This window comes from Homarus americanus, unplaced genomic scaffold, assembly GCF_018991925.1.
Source record: "Homarus americanus isolate GMGI-L3 unplaced genomic scaffold, GMGI_Hamer_2.0 scaffold46197, whole genome shotgun sequence".
Lineage (NCBI taxonomy): Eukaryota > Metazoa > Arthropoda > Malacostraca > Decapoda > Nephropidae > Homarus > Homarus americanus.
The window spans coordinates 8,242,282-8,262,314 of NW_024723050.1; the positions used below are offsets into that span (position 1 = coordinate 8,242,282).

At 42.5% G+C, this 20,033-nt stretch overlaps 1 protein-coding gene across 1 annotated transcript in view; it reads right to left on the reverse strand.

The window, feature by feature from the left end:
• LOC121863323 (potassium channel subfamily T member 2-like) overlaps positions 1–18,409 on the reverse strand; it is a 103,771-nt gene extending 85,362 nt beyond the window's left edge. Inside the window, exon 1 of the mRNA XM_042361946.1 lies at positions 18,329–18,409. The gene's annotated coding sequence lies outside the window, so the exon portion shown is untranslated. The remainder of the gene's footprint in view (positions 1–18,328) is intronic.
• Positions 18,410–20,033: the final 1,624 nt, after the last annotated feature.

Genomic DNA, 20,033 nt, shown 5'->3' on the forward strand with positions numbered 1-20,033 from the left:
CATAGAGAACACTTATTACAACACACAGAGAACACTTATTACAACACATAGAGAACACTTATTACAACACACAGAGAACACTTATTACAACACATAGAGAACACTTATTACAACACATAGAGAACACTTATTACAACACACAGAGAACACTTATTACAACACATGGAGAACACTTATTACAACACACAGAGAACACTTATTACAACACACAGAGAACACTTATTACAACACATGGAGAACACTTATTACAACACATGGAGAACACTTATTACAACACATAGAGAACACTTATTACAACACACGTTTAGAAAACCTCTTATTGGAACACATATAGAACACATCCACATACAAAATCGACTTCTTATTTTATCATCACATGAAGAATACCACCCCTCCACCACCCAGTTTATTTCACCTAATGATTGAACACCCTTGGGCAGTTAGGTTAGGTGTGGTTAGGTGTGGTTAGGTTAGGTGTGGTTAGGTTAGGAGTGGTTAGGTTAGGTGTGGTTAAGTTAGGTGTGGTTAGGTTAGGTGTGGTTAGGTTAGGTGTGGTTAGGTTAGGTGTGGTTAGGTAAGGTGTGGTTAGGTGTGGTTAGGTTAGGTGTGATTAGGTTAGGTGTGGTTAGGTTAGGTGTGGTTAGGTTAGGTTCAGTTAATAATAAGGTGAAATAACCTCGTGTTAATCTTCACGTGATTCACATTTTATAGAATATGGTTAAAAAAAGAAGTAGTAATTATCTTCTTTATGTAATCATGAAATAGTAGCACTTTTAAGTCCGGCTCACACAAATAAAATGTAAATACTCTCTCTCTCTCTCTCTCTCTCTCTCTCTCTCTCTCTCTCTCTCTCTCTCTCTCTCTCTCTCTCTCTCTCTCTCTCTCTCTCTCTCTCTCTCTCTCTCTCTCAAGTGTGGTTGAGTCTGACAGGGAGGACAGCTTGACACAAACACCACATGCCACTCTCACCTCCCGTCTCCTCACCTCCTCTCATTACCTCTCTCACACCTTCCCTCTCATTACCCTCTCACTCACACCTTCCCTCTCATTACCCTCTCACTCACACCTCCCTTACCCTCCCTCACACCCCCTTACCCTCCCTCACCCCCTTACCCTCCCTCACACCTCCCCTTACCCTCCCTCACACCCCTTACCCTCCCTCCACACCCCCTTTACCCTTTCCCCCCCTTACCCTCCCTCCACACCCCTTACCCTCCCACACACCCCCTTTCCTCCCCCCCCTTACCCTCCTCACACCCCCCACCCTCCCTCACACCTCCCCTTACCCTCCTCACACCCCTTACCCTCCCTCACACCCCTTACCCTCCCTCCACACCCCTTTACCCTTTCCCCCCCCTTACCCTCCCTCACACCCCCTTACCCTCCACACACCCCTTTACCCTTTCCCCCCCTTACCCTCCCTCCACACCCCTTACCCTCCCTCCACACCCCTTACCCTCCCTCACACCCCCTTTACCCTTTCCCCCTTACCCTCCCTCACACCCCTACCCTCCCACACACCCCTTACCCTTTCCCCCCTTACCCTCCCTCCACCCCCTTACCCTCCCTCACACCCCCTTACCCTCCCTCCACCCCCTTTACCCTTTCCCCCTTACCCTCCCTCCACACCCCTTACCCTCCCACACACCCCTTTACCCTTTCCCCCCCCTTACCCTCCCTCACACCCCTTACCCTCCCTCCACACCCCCTTACCCTCCCTCACACCCCCCTTTACCCTTTCCCCCCCTTACCCTCCCTCACCCCTTACCCTCCCTCACACCCCTTACCCTCCCTCACACCTCCTTACCCTCCCTCACACCCCCTTACCCTCCCTCACACCTCCCTTACCCTCCCTCACCTCCCTTACCCTCCCTCCACACCTCCTTACCCTCCTTACACTTATGCTCAACAACCCCCACTAATTCATTCTGGGTCGAGCTAATGACCAACAGGTGGAGGGGAGAACCTATAATTGTTGTGTTCCGAGTCCTTGCTGATTTAGGGCGACTAATTGTGTTGCTATCATCTCTTGGTGAGAGGTGAGGGGTGAAGTGAGTGAAGGTGAAGGTGAGGGTGAGAGGTGAGGGGGTGAGAGGTAGGGGGAGGTGAAGGTGAATGAGTGAGGGTGAGGTGAGGATGAAGGTGAGAGGTGAGGGGTGAAGGTGAGAGGTGAGGGGTGAGAGGTGGTGAAGGTGAGGGAGGTGAGGTGAGAGGAGAGATGAGGGTGAGAGGTGAGGTGAGGGGTGAGTGAGAGGTGACAGGTGAGGGTGAGAGGTGAGGTGAGAGGTGGGGGTTAGGGATGAGAGGGTGAGAGGTGAGGTGAGGTGAAGGTGAGTGAAGGTGAGAGGTGAGAGGTGAAGGTGAGAGGTGAAGTGAAGGCGTGAGAGGTGAGGGTGAGAGGTGACGGTGGTGATAATGACAGGTAACACGGGGTTAACATCCAGTAACGCGGGGTTCATATAGAGTAACACGGGGATGACATCAAGTAACACGGGTTTAACACCAAGTAACACAGGTTAACACCAAGTAACGCTGGCTAAAACCAAGTAACATGGGGTTAACACCAAGGAACACGGGAGTTAACACCCAGTAACGGGGTTAACATCAACTACCGGGGATTAACACCAAGTAACGCTGGCTAAAACCAAGTAACATGGGGTTAACACCAAGTAACACGGAGTTAACATCAAGTAACACGGAGTTAACATCAAGTAACACGGAGTTAACATCAAGTAACACGGAGTTAACATCAAGTAACACGGAGTTAACATCAAGTAACACGGAGTTAACATCAAGTAACACGGAGTTAACATCAAGTAACACGGAGTTAACATCAAGTAACACGGAGTTAACATCAAGTAACACGGAGTTAACATCATAACAAGGAGTTAACACCAAGTAACACGTGAGTTAACATCAAGTAACACGAGTTAACATCAAGTAACACGGAGTTAACATCAAGTAACACGGAGTTAACATCAAGTAACACGGAGTTAACATCATAACAAGGAGTACCACTAAGTAACACGGAGTTAACATCAAGTACCGCTGAGTTAACATCATAACACGGAGTTAACACTAAGGAACACGGAGTTAACATCAAGTAACACGGGGTTCTTATGTGTGGCGTTCAATACTACCTTTAACACGGTGTACAGGATACAAGGTGACGTTATACTGTAGACGAGTTATTAATAGAGAGAGAGAGAGAGAGAGAGAGAGAGAGAGAGAGAGAGAGAGATTCACTGGAAGGTCATCACTACAAGTAGTAAACGGAAGACCTTATCACATAAGCTTCAAAACACACTACACTAACCTAACCTAACCCAACCTAACCTACACTAACCCAACTTACACTTTAACCCAATCCCAAACCCAACCCAACCCAACCAAAACACATGACAAACCTACCTTCCATCACGAAAACCTCCATCAGCAACACACTAACAACCATAACACAACACTGACAACCATAACACAACACTAACAACCATAACACAACACTAACAACCATAACACAACACTAACAACCATAACACAACACTAACAACCATAACACAACACTAACAACCATAATGAGAATCTATACATGTTGTTAATAATGACCGTCATCATCTTAACGCCCCTCTAGACTAGTAATATCCCTGGCCTCTCACCTCACCTGTGAACACCTGCCGACACAGCCATAATATACAATGTCAATAAAGACTCTCATATCTCACTTTGGGATTGTTTTAACTCCCTGATTGTATTGTACTTCCTATAGTGTGACACGAGGAGGAGGAGGAGTAGTAGTAGTAGTAGTAGTAGTAGTAGTAGTAGTAGTAGTAGTAGTAGTAGTAGTAGTAGTAGTAGTAGTAGTAGTAGTAGTACATCAGAATGAACTAACACAGGAAAAATGGTGAGATAACTGGTAGCTAAACTGACCACAAGTGACGCTAACTGGAGTGAGAGAGACGAGACATTGGTATATGAGACTTGGTGAGAAGTGTAGGTTACTGGAGGGACGTTCAGCCATGTGATATAATTATGTCATGAGCACAACCAGAGGACACACACACACACACACACACACACACACACACACACACACACACACACACGTTAATTAGCTTATTACCTTGTGCCTGGACCTGGGGTGGGGAGGTCGACGGCGCTACATGTGACAGAAGGACCAGGTGATCACTTATATATATTACTAACCACAGAGGCTCGTCAGGTTATTGTATAAAACTAACATCATTAAGATAAACATAACTGACGGGTCATTATATATATAGCGTACAGTATAAACATTTGGTGGTTGTTGACTGTCACTTGTAATACATCCATCTGTCGTTGATGTGTTGTCAGTATTTGTTAAGTATTCTGAAGGAACAGCTGGGTGGTGATACAGCTCACTAAGTCGTCGGTACACAAGGAGGCAGCGGTAGCATTCCTTTCCCAGTCTATAAAGTTAAGTACACAATCTGCAGCTGGGTCGACTAGGGGCGTCTCGTGGAGGGATCTTGATCCTAGGCCCAGGAGGCGAGTGTTAAATTAAGTAGGTCGCTGCAACTCGAATACTTAGTGACGTCTGCTGCATAAATGAACTACCCTAAAGTTAATTTTAATATCTATAAAATAATTTCCTGGATTTTTAGTACATTGAATCACTATATACTAAAATGGACCCCCTGGACGGTTCAAATAACAACGCTTCCACATCTAATTCATTATTTAGAAATATTTCCAATACTATAGCGTGTACGTGTGTGTAAGTCGGAGTTATCTGTAGGATTTATACATTACTGTATTGTATTTGTTGTAGTTAATCCATGCCTGTCTGTGTCTGTCTGCCGAAAAAACTGTGGCCTTAAAGTATGTGAAAAAACCGAATCCTTCACCACACTTCACCACCAGTACTGTGAGGGCACGTAGTCCGTCTCCTTAACAAATTATATAAACCTTCCCAAAATAACCTACTGTAACTTACGACATATAGATTTTCACTTAGTTCGACCACCAGCACCCCGCCCTAAATAGCTCAGAGAATGAAGTATTGAGTACCATGATAACGTAATGGACTGTCTACCTGCCTTACTGCACGCACATCCACACAAAATAGTTAAAGCCTTGATAAAGTGTACAGGTTAGGTACTTATAAGTATGTTTTAGAAGCAGTGTGTGAGGATGGACTTGTTGGGTGTCAAGTCTCAACAAATTAGGACAGGTTGCACTAGGACTGTGTGGCATAACTTTCGTCTGACGGATTTGTCTAACTTCGCAAGACAAAATGTGAACTATTCTTCAAGACTTACTGACCGAGGAGAACCCTATTGATTCTCTTTGGGGTTATGACGAAGGCGCTGAAGAGGTGGGTATCTTGGGAGGGGGTGGAGGGGGGTGGGGGGGTCTCCAGGGTGGTATATATCGTACGCAACTCTCTATCTCCCCATCGTTTGTTTTATAGCATTTGCAGGGGATCAGTTGGGCGGCTTTAAACTGTTAATGAGAGGTCACTTACACTGCTCCTTCACCCTTCTAACCCGGAGAACTTAAGACAGCTTCGCGACAGAGTGAAGCCCCGCGACAGTGAAGCCCCGCGACAGAGTGAAGCCCCGCGACAGAGTGAAACGTCGATACACAACAAACAAATATCCCATTTCCTACCAAACTAGTTCTCTTAATAATGAGGTAAACATTTCTGGAGAAAAATATTGCCCGTCTCATGACTCTTGTTGCCTCCATTCACCTTGTGTGTGTGTGTGTGTGTGTGTGTCGGAGGTCCAGAAATAATCTTACACATACGTCACACTCCTCACTCCCACCCTTCCACATTTCCCGGGACAATAACCATTTTTTGTTCTTCCTCGCCGGGGTAAACAAGAGGCCTAGCGGTCGTGGAAGAGGAACACCTGAATACAACACACCTACAGCAGAGAGACTGGGTGAGTGACATCTAATGGGTGATCTACTGTTTACTGGCCCAAATCACTTAAGCTTACTAATCCACATGGTACTCTAGGGTTCAAATCATCGTACTCAAGGGTTTAAAGAACGAATAGTCCTACAAAGATGAAATTTGAAAGACTAAAACAAAACCAAAAAACGTGATTCTGCAGTTGGGAGGACCTGCCAGTGTTACCAACGTCTCCTCCTCCAGCTTACACACCATAAACCTTGGCAACACATCTAATTAAGAACTGACAGTAAGTTGGGATTAGTTTGGTTTAGCTGATAGAGAGAAGTTAAGATGATGGTTTTCGGGTCTTGTGTTAAGAAGAAAAGCGACGTGTAGTAGTTATAGCAAATACCCATAGATGATTTTTGACCCTATGATGCTTTAGGTAGATGTGTTGCAGTAGTAGTTTATTATGAGATGGTAGATGGATGTTTATTAGAGTTATAATAATGAGATAACTTTTTTTTTCTTCTTTCTTGTTGTCCTGTCCTCGTGTTTCCAGCTCCTCCTTCTCACTTCTCCTGGCTTCTCCTCTTCCTCGCCTATTTTCCCTCTTCCCTCACCTCTTTATCCTCTTCCACATCTCTCTTCCCCCTCCTCACCACTCTTCCATCCATTACACACCCTTTCCCTCCCCTCCTCACCCTTCCCCACCACATCACTCATCCTTCCCCTACCCTCCTCACCCATCCCCACACACACCACCATCCTTCCCCCATCCCTCCCCACCACACCACCTCCTTCCCCACCACACCACCCATCCTTCCCCTCATCTCTCCCCCTCCACACCACCTCCTTCCCCACCACACCACTCATCCTTCCCCACCACACCACTCCTCCTTCCCCACCACACCACTCATCCTTCCCCTCCCCTCCTCATCCTTCCCCACCACACCACTCATCCCCCTCCTCCATCATCATCGCCACATCAGATGTCAAAATAAATGAAATATGGGATGCCTTGAGCTCTCAACTCCCAGGTATTATCAATATCACGAAATATTGCCCCCCTAAAACCCGGACCCGGACCCGGACCTTGCAATACCTGGGTTGAGAAGAGAAACTGACTTGTCATTATTTTCTGTTGACGTTAAATTCAGGTGTGTGTGTGTGTGTGTGTGGGTCGGTCAGTATGAAAACATGACATAGGAATGGTCGTCATCTTCACCCATAACGACTAGAACGACTCTCATAGTGGTATCAGTTATGGTGTGTCAAAGAGCCATGGTCGTTCTTGCTATACAGTATTCAGGTGGGTCGAGGAGTCCAGCTGGGCCCAGTGGCTGATCTGATAATATTCCTTGGGTAGCTGGAAGGTATTACTCACAGTCAGTAACCAAGGCTATGAAACAGGCGCTGTGGCTTTAGACAATGTAGACAAGAACACGGGGGTGGGAGTGAGTGTGGGTGGGTGGGTGGGAGTGAGTGTGGGTGGGTGGGTGGGTGGGAGTGAGTATGGGTGGGTGTAGAGGTGTTAAGCATCGTAACACACATTGCCTTCCCCGTACACACACACACACACAGTTGCCAAGTCCCAATCAAACCAACATAGTATTGATAAATATATTAATAGTTTTCACAATTACGAAAACAAAAACAACCTTTGGATGTGGAGGCAGTTAAGTGGTGAGATAAGAGTGTGTTTGTATCATCTGGTATTGAAGAGATGTAAGAGGAAAGGTCACTGTACTCTGCTATTGAACCTGTGATAACCAATTCACTATAGTATTCCATTACGGGCTGTGGATTCCATTACCGGCTGTGGATTCCATTACCGGCTGTGGATTCCATTATCGGCTGTGGATATAGTCGTGTGGGTCGTGTTACTGGCCACACACACACACACACACACACACTTGTTACTGGTATAAGTGGTGGTGGTGGGAAGGTAATCACCCGCCACGTCCTGCCGCACGCATTTGCTAATCAAGTCATCGGTTAACTTGGTCAGGTATGATTAATTTATTGGATGGCGTTATTAATGCCAGTGGTAAAATAAGACTCTTGGAAGTTAACCTAACCTAAGCTAGAGTAACCTAACCAAACAGTACATAGCCAACAAGTAATAGTTCACCAAATAATTAATTATAGTCTTTTGTTATGTACCTGTCACCATACATACTTCATATCTTGTTATTGTTCATTAATTCTGGCAACATTTGTGAGTAGCGATGGAAATATAATCGACACAACTATAAAAATCCAGACAAAACAGTGATTATATTCCAGTCAACTCAAGCAACACACAGGTGGCTCCCAACACCACACGCGAACCAACATCTACCTCCTTGAAAATGTCACTAAATCAAATTATTTTACAGGCGAGTAGATATTAAGGTTGAGACGGGGGGTGATGGGGTGACGGGGGGTGACGGGGGACTGGGGGACTGGGTGACGGGGGGGGTGACGGGGGTGACGTGACGTGTGGACTTATTACACTACCACAACACTATACCACCACCACCTGAATCTTCACTAAAACTAAATCCTCCTCACATGACAGGCCGTTAAGTCACTAACATCGCCTACAGTGTTACCCTTCAGCCCAGTGACCCAGGATGACTGGCACCGCTAACATGACCCTTCACTGGGGTAATAGACTACAATCGATTTCAGTTTTTGAAGTAATCGTAATCGATTACATTCTTATTCTGTGCAAAGTAATCGTACTCGCGTAACCGCGATTACTTTCACGATTAGAATAGTAAGTACATGTCGGTAATTCATTTCCTTTTCTTACAATACTGAGCTCATGATTTTCAACAGTCATCTACATTCGGTCCTTTACAGGACTCGACAAACAATCACCCTCCACATTGTCTAATACTCTAGCTGCTAGTAACAAAATATCGAGTCAGTAAGATTTAAACATTGGTGCTGGTAACAACTGATCTACGGCCAAGTAAACACAGGCGGTACTAACACGCAAACTTAGGCTAATTATTTTATCAATTAAGTGACGCTCTGGGGAGGTCACAGGCTACTCGTCAGATCCCTGCCTCCCGCCTCCCAAGACACAGATCTTCTCAAATTCTGGGAACAAAACAAAGCATCCCTGCCTGTCCTCTTCACCACCTGCTGAGAAAGTATTCAGTGTCGCTGGCCGAATCTCCAGCTAAATGATCAAACCTTCTAGTCTAGTTTTCATTAGTTCAACAAAAATAATAAATTTTCATTTCCATATCCCTGTCCTGAGGTGTAACCACTCAATATTTTCTTACTGTTATTGATGTACAATATGTACTGTACGTTTTATTTGCTTAAATTAATATCATTAGATAGATTTTATACTTGAAACTTTCTTTGAGATAATGGACACATTGTGTTTCAAAACCTTTGAGGTCTAATTCTTGTCTAAGAAAATATGAGTTAATTTTTAAATTTATTATTACAGTATTGTTTTGATGATCTACATTTACTGAAGGTAATGTCTTAGTTATATCAGTGTATGCAGTATACCATAAATTTAATTTTATCAGACAACTAAATTACTATCCTCTTATAACCATTTGTGTTAATAATATTCCCAAACTTCGGAACACTTCTGAGTTATTTTGGCCAGATACATTTCTGTATTTATAATTTACATTTTAATCTTATGAAAATTTTGGCCCAGTTAACACCCAACCCCTATCGCTCATATATCCATCCAACCTATGTTTGAAGCTATACAGCGTATTCGAGTTAATGATGATGTTTGGTAACTTGTTCCACTCATCCACTACTCTACAGGTATTTCCAAACCAATGTATACCTTTTTCGCGCCTAAATCTAAATTTGTCTAATTTAAAACCATTGCTACGAGTTCGCTCCTGGTTGGATAGTTTGAGTACCTTTGTTAGATCACCTTTGTTTAGCCCTGACTTCCATTTATACACCTCTATCATATCGCCTCTCACTCTACGTCTCTCGAGGGAATGCAAATTAAGATGCTTTAACCTGTCTCTGTACTCAAGGTTCCTAATGCCCAGGATTAGTCTTGTCATTCTCCTCTGAATTCCATATGGGGATTCTATATCCATTCTGTAGTAGTGACCGGAACTGAACTGCGTAATCCAAGTGAGGTCTCACAAGCGCAAGATATAGTTTTAGGACAACCTCGCTAGACTTGTAACTAACACTCCTTTGTATGAACCCAAGTACTTTATTAGCCTTGTTTCGAGCAAATACACATTGTTTACTTGGTTTAAGATTCCTACTTATCATTACTCCTAAATCTTTCTCAGAGTCGAATTTCTCTATAACATCGTTGTTCATCTGATATCTGGTTTCTCTGTTTACATCTCCTGGACTAAGTACTTTACATTTATCCACATTAAATTTCATCTGCCACATTTCAAACCATGCCAAAAAATTGTTTAGATCTTCCTAAAGTTTTGCGGACTTCTCGTCAGATTTAATTACACGCCCTATTTTAGTGTCATCAGCAAATTTACTTATGTTGCTGTCTACGCCTATATCTATGTCGTTTATATTCATAATAAATAGTATTGGTCCAAGTACTGAGCCTTGGGGTACTCCACTAGTGACGTAACCCCAATCGGTTTAGTGCCGCCTTTAATGCTTACTCGCTGTTTCCTGTCCTATAATTATGATTGTAATCATAATTACGCATTATGTAATCGCTATCGATTACATCCATTTTTATTGTAATCATCATAAAATTACCATGTAATCGTAATCGACTACATTACCGATGTAATTGCCCCATGTCTGCCCTTTACACCCTTCGCCTACGCTCAGCTCACCGGCACTCTTCCTACACTCACACCAAGGTCAAGTAACTGCTCCCTAACCTAGCCTATTAACAATTAAAATCGTACAATCATGTGTGGAGTACACACCACCCATGCCACGCACCACCCATGCCACGCACCACCCATGCCACGCACCACCCATGCCACGCACCACCATCGACCCTTTCCGTAGCTGAACTCTATATCAAACACGGGGGTGATTCAGCTCTTGTTTATAAAGCACTATGTATAATCAAGGATGATACATTTGTGTGTATATTCGTGGACTAAATGTGTGTGTATTTAGGGACTAAATCTCTTTGTATATTTATGGAACTATACCTTTGTGTGTGTATTTAGGGACAACACCTCTGTTTTCTCTCAGCGGCTTAACATAATTTTTTTAAAGTTATGGAGGCAATTTTGGCGTAAAAATAACAAGTTCATAATTACGTTCTGTTCTGCAGGTAGACTACTCGTGTGTGTGTGTGTTCAGGTTTGTAGCTATTTATATCATCCACGAAAGACGCTATAACTCTCTACGTATTTCGTCTACACACACACACACACACACACGTAAGCACTCTCCAAGGAAATTTTCCCTCCCGACTCTTAATCTGGAGACAGTTTGTGTGATGACGTGAGTGAGGGCGAGGCGCTGCTCTTGAGGCTGGCCAAGAACAGTAGGACATCTTAAACTCTGGGTTAATCACAGTACTACAACACCACCCTCGGTATAGGCAAGGCTGACCTGTATATTTACAAGTCAATGTCATTAAGGTGATTCTGGTATGCGTTTGTATGTGGCGGTATGTGTTGGTATGTAGCGGTATGTGGTGGTATGTAGCGGTATGTGGTGGTATGTAGCAGTATGTAGCAGTATGTAGCGGTATGTGGTGGTATGTAGCGGTATGTGGTGGTATGTAGCGGTATGTGGTGGTATGTAGCGGTATGTGGTGGTATGTGGCGGTATGTGGTGGTATGTGGCGGTATGTGTTGGTATGTGGCGGTATGTGGCACCCTTAACCCGTACGTCGCTTCAAAGGTTATCCGAGATCGTCGTATTTTGACTCTGAACAAACTTTTACGACAAACAATAAAAAAAGTCAGTTGAAAGTTTTTTGTTTACTGTGACTAACAAACGTGAAGCAGTAAAAAAAATCAACTATCTGACAGGTGGTGCAGTAGGAAAATCTGACAGGTGGTGCAGCCTCGATAATCTGACAGGTGGTGGAGCAGCGTCACTGTCAGGGAGGGAGGGAGGGAGGGGCTGTGGTGGATGGTGACGGCCGGTAATTAAGGTCAGGTGCACCACCATCCATCACCTTCACAAATTAATGAGTCAACACCCGACTCTATAGGTGGACAGGTGTAATGAAAACGAGTTTATTTCTTATTCATAGTCACTCTTCTGTTAACTCAATAAGTGGTTAAATGTGAAAGAAAAAAAAATGAAAAAAAAATATTGAACAAAGGAAAAAGATTACAAAAAATATCTTGATTCTTGCTGAAATAAATTACAGACATTGATCCAAGAGCTGCTGATGATGCTGTCACTGAAGACGAATTTATACGACGTATTCACTTTTGTTTATCATTATAGGTAAAAATCTTCAGTAACCTTCATCTTTCTTCTTCAGGATAAGAGATCACGAAGTACCAAGAGACGACAACGACCTAGATGAGTGGTTCCCAAACTTTTTAACATGACGCCCCCCTTTGCCAAGCCCCCCCCCCCTTTATATTTTTGTAGGTAAAATCTACATAGATTATATTCTTTATTATAATTATATTTTAGTATTATTGAGGATCAGAGAACTCCTTGCATAGTGAACATGGATGAAAACAAATAATACCAGTATAAAAGACTTTAATTATATACTTCAGTGAGGGAGGATCGGTGGCCGGTAGTGTCGTGAAAGATACGAGTAGTGTGACAGTCAGTATGGTATCCTTGACATGTACAAGACGAGTAAGGAGAGAGATATGAAATGATAGAAAACGGATTGGGGTGACTGCTATACTGTGGTCTTGCATGGATGTGTGGGAAATTCAAACGGAGAGAGAGTTACTCCCGAAAGAGTTTCTTCATTTGGGCAGATGGCTTCACGCCTCCCATGTACCCACCTCACGCGTCCCCCCCCAGTTTGGGAACCACCGAGTCCTAGATGCAACAAGATGACCTGACACAACCTATGTATTGAAGGTCATCTGCGTGAGGTGTGCTATGTCCAGAGGGTTGTTGTTGCCTGTGATGACCTGACGTTGATCCCATAACAGAAAATAACATTTATGACTTAGTATACCAACGACAATAACACTTGACTTATTATTGTATTTGTTGTCATAGTCTTTATTTTAAGTGACCGGTGTTTAAACATATTAATGAACAATGAAAATAAACCTATAGATTTTTTATTACTATTTATGTATCATTTTTTACGTCGAGTTTCCTATTACATTTATTAGTTAATGATAGGGATAATATTTCACTATAAAATTATTCGAAAAATCAGTTTGGCTAAAAAATATGAAAGAAGGCGTAGGCAATACAGGGCCATTATAATTAAGAGGTTTTCCGATCGTCAAACAAGCCGTAGAAAATTGTTAAAATAGCCTCGGTGATTCTCGATAAAGTTCAATTTACATATTAAGACACACGATCGTGGACTAGTTCAACCACCGCTTGTTGTAATTTACATCATACTAACTTAATACTTTCCTTACAGATAAATGCATAGTATTTCTCTGGTTCCTTCTAGAGTGGTTACACCCAAAAGACTCAGCCGTGGTAATATTTTAAATTTTTGTTTACTTTGTGTCTTTTATTCTGGATAAATAAACAGCTACAGTTTCAATTAGATAAAATCGTCCAGCTGAGAGGATAAGCCGTAATAAGTCCCGGGTATTGGCCAGGTCCTCAAACACAACACCATCGACGCTGGGATAACAAAACATGGCGTCAAGGTTCATCTGTTATTCGCATTGTTGTTGTTGTTTGTTTAATGAGGGAACTCTCTCTCTCTCTCTCTCTCTCTCTCTCTCTCTCTCTCTCTCTCTCTCTCTCTCTCTCTCTCTCTCTCTCTCTCTCTCTCTCTCTCTCTCTCTCTCTCTCTCTCTCTCCTCTCTCTCTCTCTCTCTCTCTCTCTCTCTCTACTCTCTATATATATATAAAACACCTCACCCCGCCAGGATTCAGACCCACGATCTTATGATTGTGACCGGGGAACGTTACCTCTGAGCCAAGTAAGCCAGTCATGAAAGTCCATGCTTTATTGGGCTAATGAAATTTTATATATATATATATATATATATATATATATATATATATATATATATATATATATATATATATATATATATATATTTCATATAGATCACAATGGAAATGTGGATAAGATAAATCTTGATAAAATCACACGGGAAAAAAACAGCACCGTTGTTTCCCTTTTCGTATTATATATATATACATATATATATATATATATATATATAATAGGTTCTGCATGGTTATATATGGTGTTTTTTTTTATTCAGCCACAACATAACTCCACACGCTCACAACACAACACATCCACCACACACACAACAACACAGTACCGTCAACATCCCGCTCTCTCAACCCATACATAACCGATTACTTCCGAAATTTAAGCGACCACGACCTGACTTCCGACGACCCACCGAAACAAGATCCCTGATGCATTGTTTTTTCCTCCGTACAATTTCCTCACATCAGGAGTTAAAAAGACTATATCCACGAACCTATAACATTAACGTAATTCACTTTATCAATATTACAATTACTACAAGAGATTACGAACGATAAAAAAGAGATTGGGGCCGAATCCCTTTAGAGAACTGGAGCGATGCGACTGAACTATAATGTATCTGATTATATGACATTTAATAGAAATTGTAATAGGGAGAATATCTTAATAATAATAATAATAATAATAATAATAATAATAATAATAATAATAATAATAATAATAATAATAATAATAACAACAATAATAATATTAATAGCCATCAAAATACCGTATTTTTTTTTAATGTATAATGACAACTTTATCAACATCAACATTTACACAATTTACAGTCGCTGAAAATTATATCAAAACTTCTATAAAAACACAAACAAATATTCAAATTTCAAAACCTAAATGAAATGTTAACGCCACCTAACTCACTCCCAAACTCCGGTACACAGAGTTAAAATAAACACTCCCAGCTGACGTGTGTAACCCCCCCCCCAAGTCTCCCACCAACATAATTGTAACTATTTAATATAATAATGTTTAACAAATAGAGTAGAGGATGGTGAAGGCAATATTCTCACCCGTCGACAGTAACATTCCTTTTGGCTGTTTCTTAATTGAGTTTCAAATAATGTTAAGTTATTTTTGGCTCCTGATCGATTTCTCGTGTGTGTGTGTGTGTGTGTGTGTGTTAATGTACTGTCTCTCACACACACACACAGGGGTGATAAAGAACAGAAGACCTGATACTAACACGCTCAAGGAAGGTAAACAAACGTTCCCTCACCACCTCGTCATGTGAGGGAAAACATTCTCCCTTGTGACACATTGCAAGACCTCAAGTGTCAAGATCAGGTGACCGTCAGGTGCGTACCGTCAACATCTTGTAACTTCTGTGACTGTACCGTTGTTTGTAAATATAATTGCAGTTTCATTCGTCGATTTCGTTATGTGGTTTGTTGACTCCAGTTAAGAGGGAGTGAGAGTCTTTGTCTTCGTTCTGGTTGGAGGATTCTGCGTCCCAAGTTGCTGCCGAGACCTGGATGGCGAGAACAACTCACCACGAGAGAGGTTCCTGAAGGCGGTCTGGGTAGAGAGAGGTGGCGGCTACTACTACTACTACTCTCTCTCTCTCTCTCTCTCTCTCTCACCAGGGTAGTAGCTGTAATAGAGTTCAGTGGATCTGATACCAAGTGAAGGACTTCTACGTTGCAGCAACTGAATTTCTTACGACTGCTGTGCCGTCTAGTTCATACTCTGCAGGAACTGGGCTCTTTCATGGTACGGGTGCTGTGACGGTGCCATTTTACAGCAACTAGGCTTTTTACGGTATCTGTGCTGTCTAGCTGTTATCTTGCAGCTGTTGCTCTCGGTGCCGTGAAAGTGTTATCATAACAGCGGTTGGCCTCTTACGGTATTGACGCTGTCGAAGTGTCTTCCTGTAGTGGCGAGCCAGTGGTGGCGGTGCCATTGTGGAAGATCTTAGCGCACAGCTGGTGGTCTCTTCCGACAAGAATGCTGTGAGGGAGCTACTCAGCGCCAGATGGTTCCTAGAGCGTCGCAGATGGTCCTCGTCGTGGAAGTAATGAAAAATGTTAATGCAGCTTCCTGATGAATGAACGAATTTCGCCATGATGGCTAACAAGATTATGTAGTTAAACGAACAACTCAATTAAGGGTAAAGTTGCCAGCAGGGTAATCAATGAATACAAACACTGTTGATGTACTTCATTGCAACACATGAATAAAGGCAACACCCGGACGACACACACACACGAAGGACAAGTAATAATGTGTTTGAATGCGTCATTTACATGTTCTCACGCACCTGATCATGTAAACATAAGCCACAGCATAAACATACAAACGAGTACACAAACACACATACAGAGGTGAAGAAAACGGACTTGCCCGCGTGTTTGTTTACCTCGTGTCTGGCACAGGAACTCTCCCCTCCCTCCCTCCCATCATAACAATAAGATTTAAAGGTAGTTATTGTACTGATGGTTAAGTCACAGTAAGTTAGGTAAAGTATCCTCCCTCTCTCTCTCTCTCTCTCTCTCTCTCTCTCTCTCTCTCTCTCTCTCCAGAAACTTCATGTTAAAAGATAACTCCTCTAACTTAATGAAACCTCCGCCTCTCAACTCTCTCCCAAACTCAACTTGTATTGCTGCCCCCGGGTCTCGCCACTCCAACACTCACAGCCTGACTCTCACCACCACCACCCAGGCAATATTTCCCCCGTCTGACAGTCACAGAAACACTGATCAACTTGTAAGAAATAATATTGGTAACTTTATAGTAAGTCTCTTCTCTATTGACCGAACGAGAAGAATGTTAATCTCACATTCCCACATGAACGTTAACAACACAGTATGTCTTCTGGGCTCTCTAATATTGACGTCTGTATCGGGTTTTTATTTATTTGTTTATTCTTAATTATATACTGATTCTTTGGTTGTGTTCAGACATGGAAAATTAATGTACTGTTGTTGTTGTCCTCGTGTTATTGATGTTGTATAGTATGTTTATTACTATACAACACTAACACGTATATCATTACCACGTTATTACCACCCGACACGCTATCGCCACTACACGCACATACACCACTCACCACCACCACACTCACCACCACCAACTCACCACCACCACGCGCTCACCACCACCACGCCCAACTCACCACCCATACACCACCACCACCACACCCCTCACCACCACCACACCCAACTCACCACCCATACACCACCACCACACCCACTCACCAGCAACCACAGCCCCACTCACCACACGCCCCACACACACACACGTTACCAGCAAGAAATAACCTTGTCTTAACCAGTTTATTCTAATACTTCATGGTAGGTCATCAATTATTCAGGGCAGAGTTTCACTAATTCCCAAAACGATTAACATGAATTTACATTTTTTTCCCAAGTGTATGAAGTTGTTGCTTATAATTAATGCATTCGTAAATATCTTAGTTTTTTTTACACAGAGCTCTTTTAGTTGTTTGGTCAAAATCCTCTAATTGAGTAGTGGGACTGCTTAACAACACACGTTACCATCACCATACATCACACGTCACTATCATACACCACACGTCACCATCGCCATCACACTTCACCACCTTGCACCTGTCCTCACAGCACAGCACACCACACGTCACCATTACACACCACACGTCATCATCATGCATCACACGTCACCATCATGCACCACACGTCACCATCACAAACCACCCGTCACCATCATGCACCACCGTCACCATTACAAAACCACGTCACCATCATGCCACACACGTCACCATTATAAACCACGTCACCTGCATGAACCACACTTCATCATGCACCACACTTCACCATGCACCACGTCACTACCATGCACCACACGTCTACCATGCACCACACGTCACCACCATGCCACACGTCACCATCATGCACCACACGTCACCATCATGCACCACACTTCATCAGACACCACGTCACCATCATGCACCACACTTCACCATCATACACCACACTTCATCATACCGTCGCACCATGCACCACACTTCACCACCATGCACCACACGTCACCGTTACACACCACACGTCACCATCATGCACCACACGTCACCATCATACACCACACGTCACCATCATGCACCATACGTCATCATCATGCACCACACATCACCATTACACAGCAAACGTCACCATTACATACCACACGTCACCATCATGCACCACACGTCACCACCATGCACCACACTTCACCATGCACCACACGTTACCATTACACACCAAATATCACCATCATGCACCACACGTCACCATCATGCACCACACGTCACCATCATGCACCACACGTCACCACCATGCACCATCAGGCCGCCGTCCACTTACTCGATCGCTGGTTCTTGACGAAGTACAGGTGTAGTCTCTCCTTGAAGGTGTTCTCATTAACGCAGTACTCCACCCGGACTCTGTGGACCAACACACACACACATTTTAGATAAACGTACAAGCAGTATATAATAACACAAAAGTATATATAAACACTATTTAAACACACCAATGTATATATTTCTACTATGTAAACATCAATGTATATATACTGTATATATTGATTTATATTTAAGTATCATTAGAATTTGTATAACATGTTTACTTTCATGTTCACTGACTTAAGTTTAGGTAGTAACTTTGTATCTTCTCCTGAGACTAAACTACTGAAGAATAGTTACCACGTGAGAGTCAAGTTACTAAGTTAAAACCAGGGAATTAAGTTGACACAGATCTATAACAGAATTAAGATAAACCAATAATCTTCAGAGTTTACCTGTTGAATTATTACGAGATTTATCCTCACCTACTCCTTACCCCTTTTGAATCTTAATGACCCTAATTTGGATAATTTGTTTTCAATGTCATTTATGGATGTGGGATTTACAGGATCAATAATCCTCTGTGTAAAAGACAAATTTCTTCTGTCTTTAGTGAATTGTTTCTTAAATAACTTGTACACATTTCTTCTCAGTTTGTTGTGGTTCCTCTGATATACTGCAGTTTGTCATTCAATGTTTACAAGGCATCTTCATCTTCTTAAATAAACACTGCAATTATTATGTCTGTTGTCTTCTGTTGTGAGGCCAAGTCGTCTTAGTCTTTCATGATAGGGTTTAAATTCTGTAGCCTTATGACCAAACTTGTTCCGCTTTTTAGTTGTTCTATGGTATTAGAGACTCTTCTCACCCTTCTTTCCTCCCTCCTTTATTCTTTCTTCCTCTCCTCCCTCGTTTTCCTTCCATCTCTAATTTCTCCTTCCTTCCTTCCTTCCTTTCCTGTAGCTCTCCTTTCTTCCTTCTAGCCCTCCTTCCTTCTTTTCTTCCCTCTCTCTTTCCTAACCTCCCTTCCTCTCGCTTGTGGATGTAATAAGGGGAATTTATGTTATGCTTTGTGACAAACACACACACACACGCAAAATGGATGGAAAGAAAGAAAGAAAGAAAGAAAGAAAGAAAGAAAGAACAGATAAATAATCTTCCTTCATTACATAAGATGAAAGAACTGTTTACCTTCCCGACAGTCGTGTAAGTTGAGACATAAGTATAGCCTGAATGAGGGGGCGAAAAATGACGATATTTTCCCCGTTTTCTCTAGATGACGAGATATAAACAACCACTAACTTTACTAAAATATCTTAGTCTGGGTTAAATCATCATACTCAAATGGTTAAACCATCATACTCAGGGTTAAATCATCATACTCAAGGGGTTAAATCATCATACTCAAGCGGTAATTCCTCGTACTAATATGGTTAAATCATCATATTCAAGGGGTTAAATCATCACACTCAAGGGTTAAATCATCATACTCAAGGGTTAAATCATCACACTCAAGGGGTTAAATCATCACACTCAAGGGGTTAAATCATCATACTCAAGGGGTTAAATCATCACACTCAAGGGTTAAATCATCACCTCAAGGGGTTAAATCATCACACTCAAGGGGTTAAATCATCATACTCAAGGGTTAAATCATCACCTCCAAGGGGTTAAATCATCATACTCAAGGGTTAAATCATCACACTCATGTTAAATACACACTC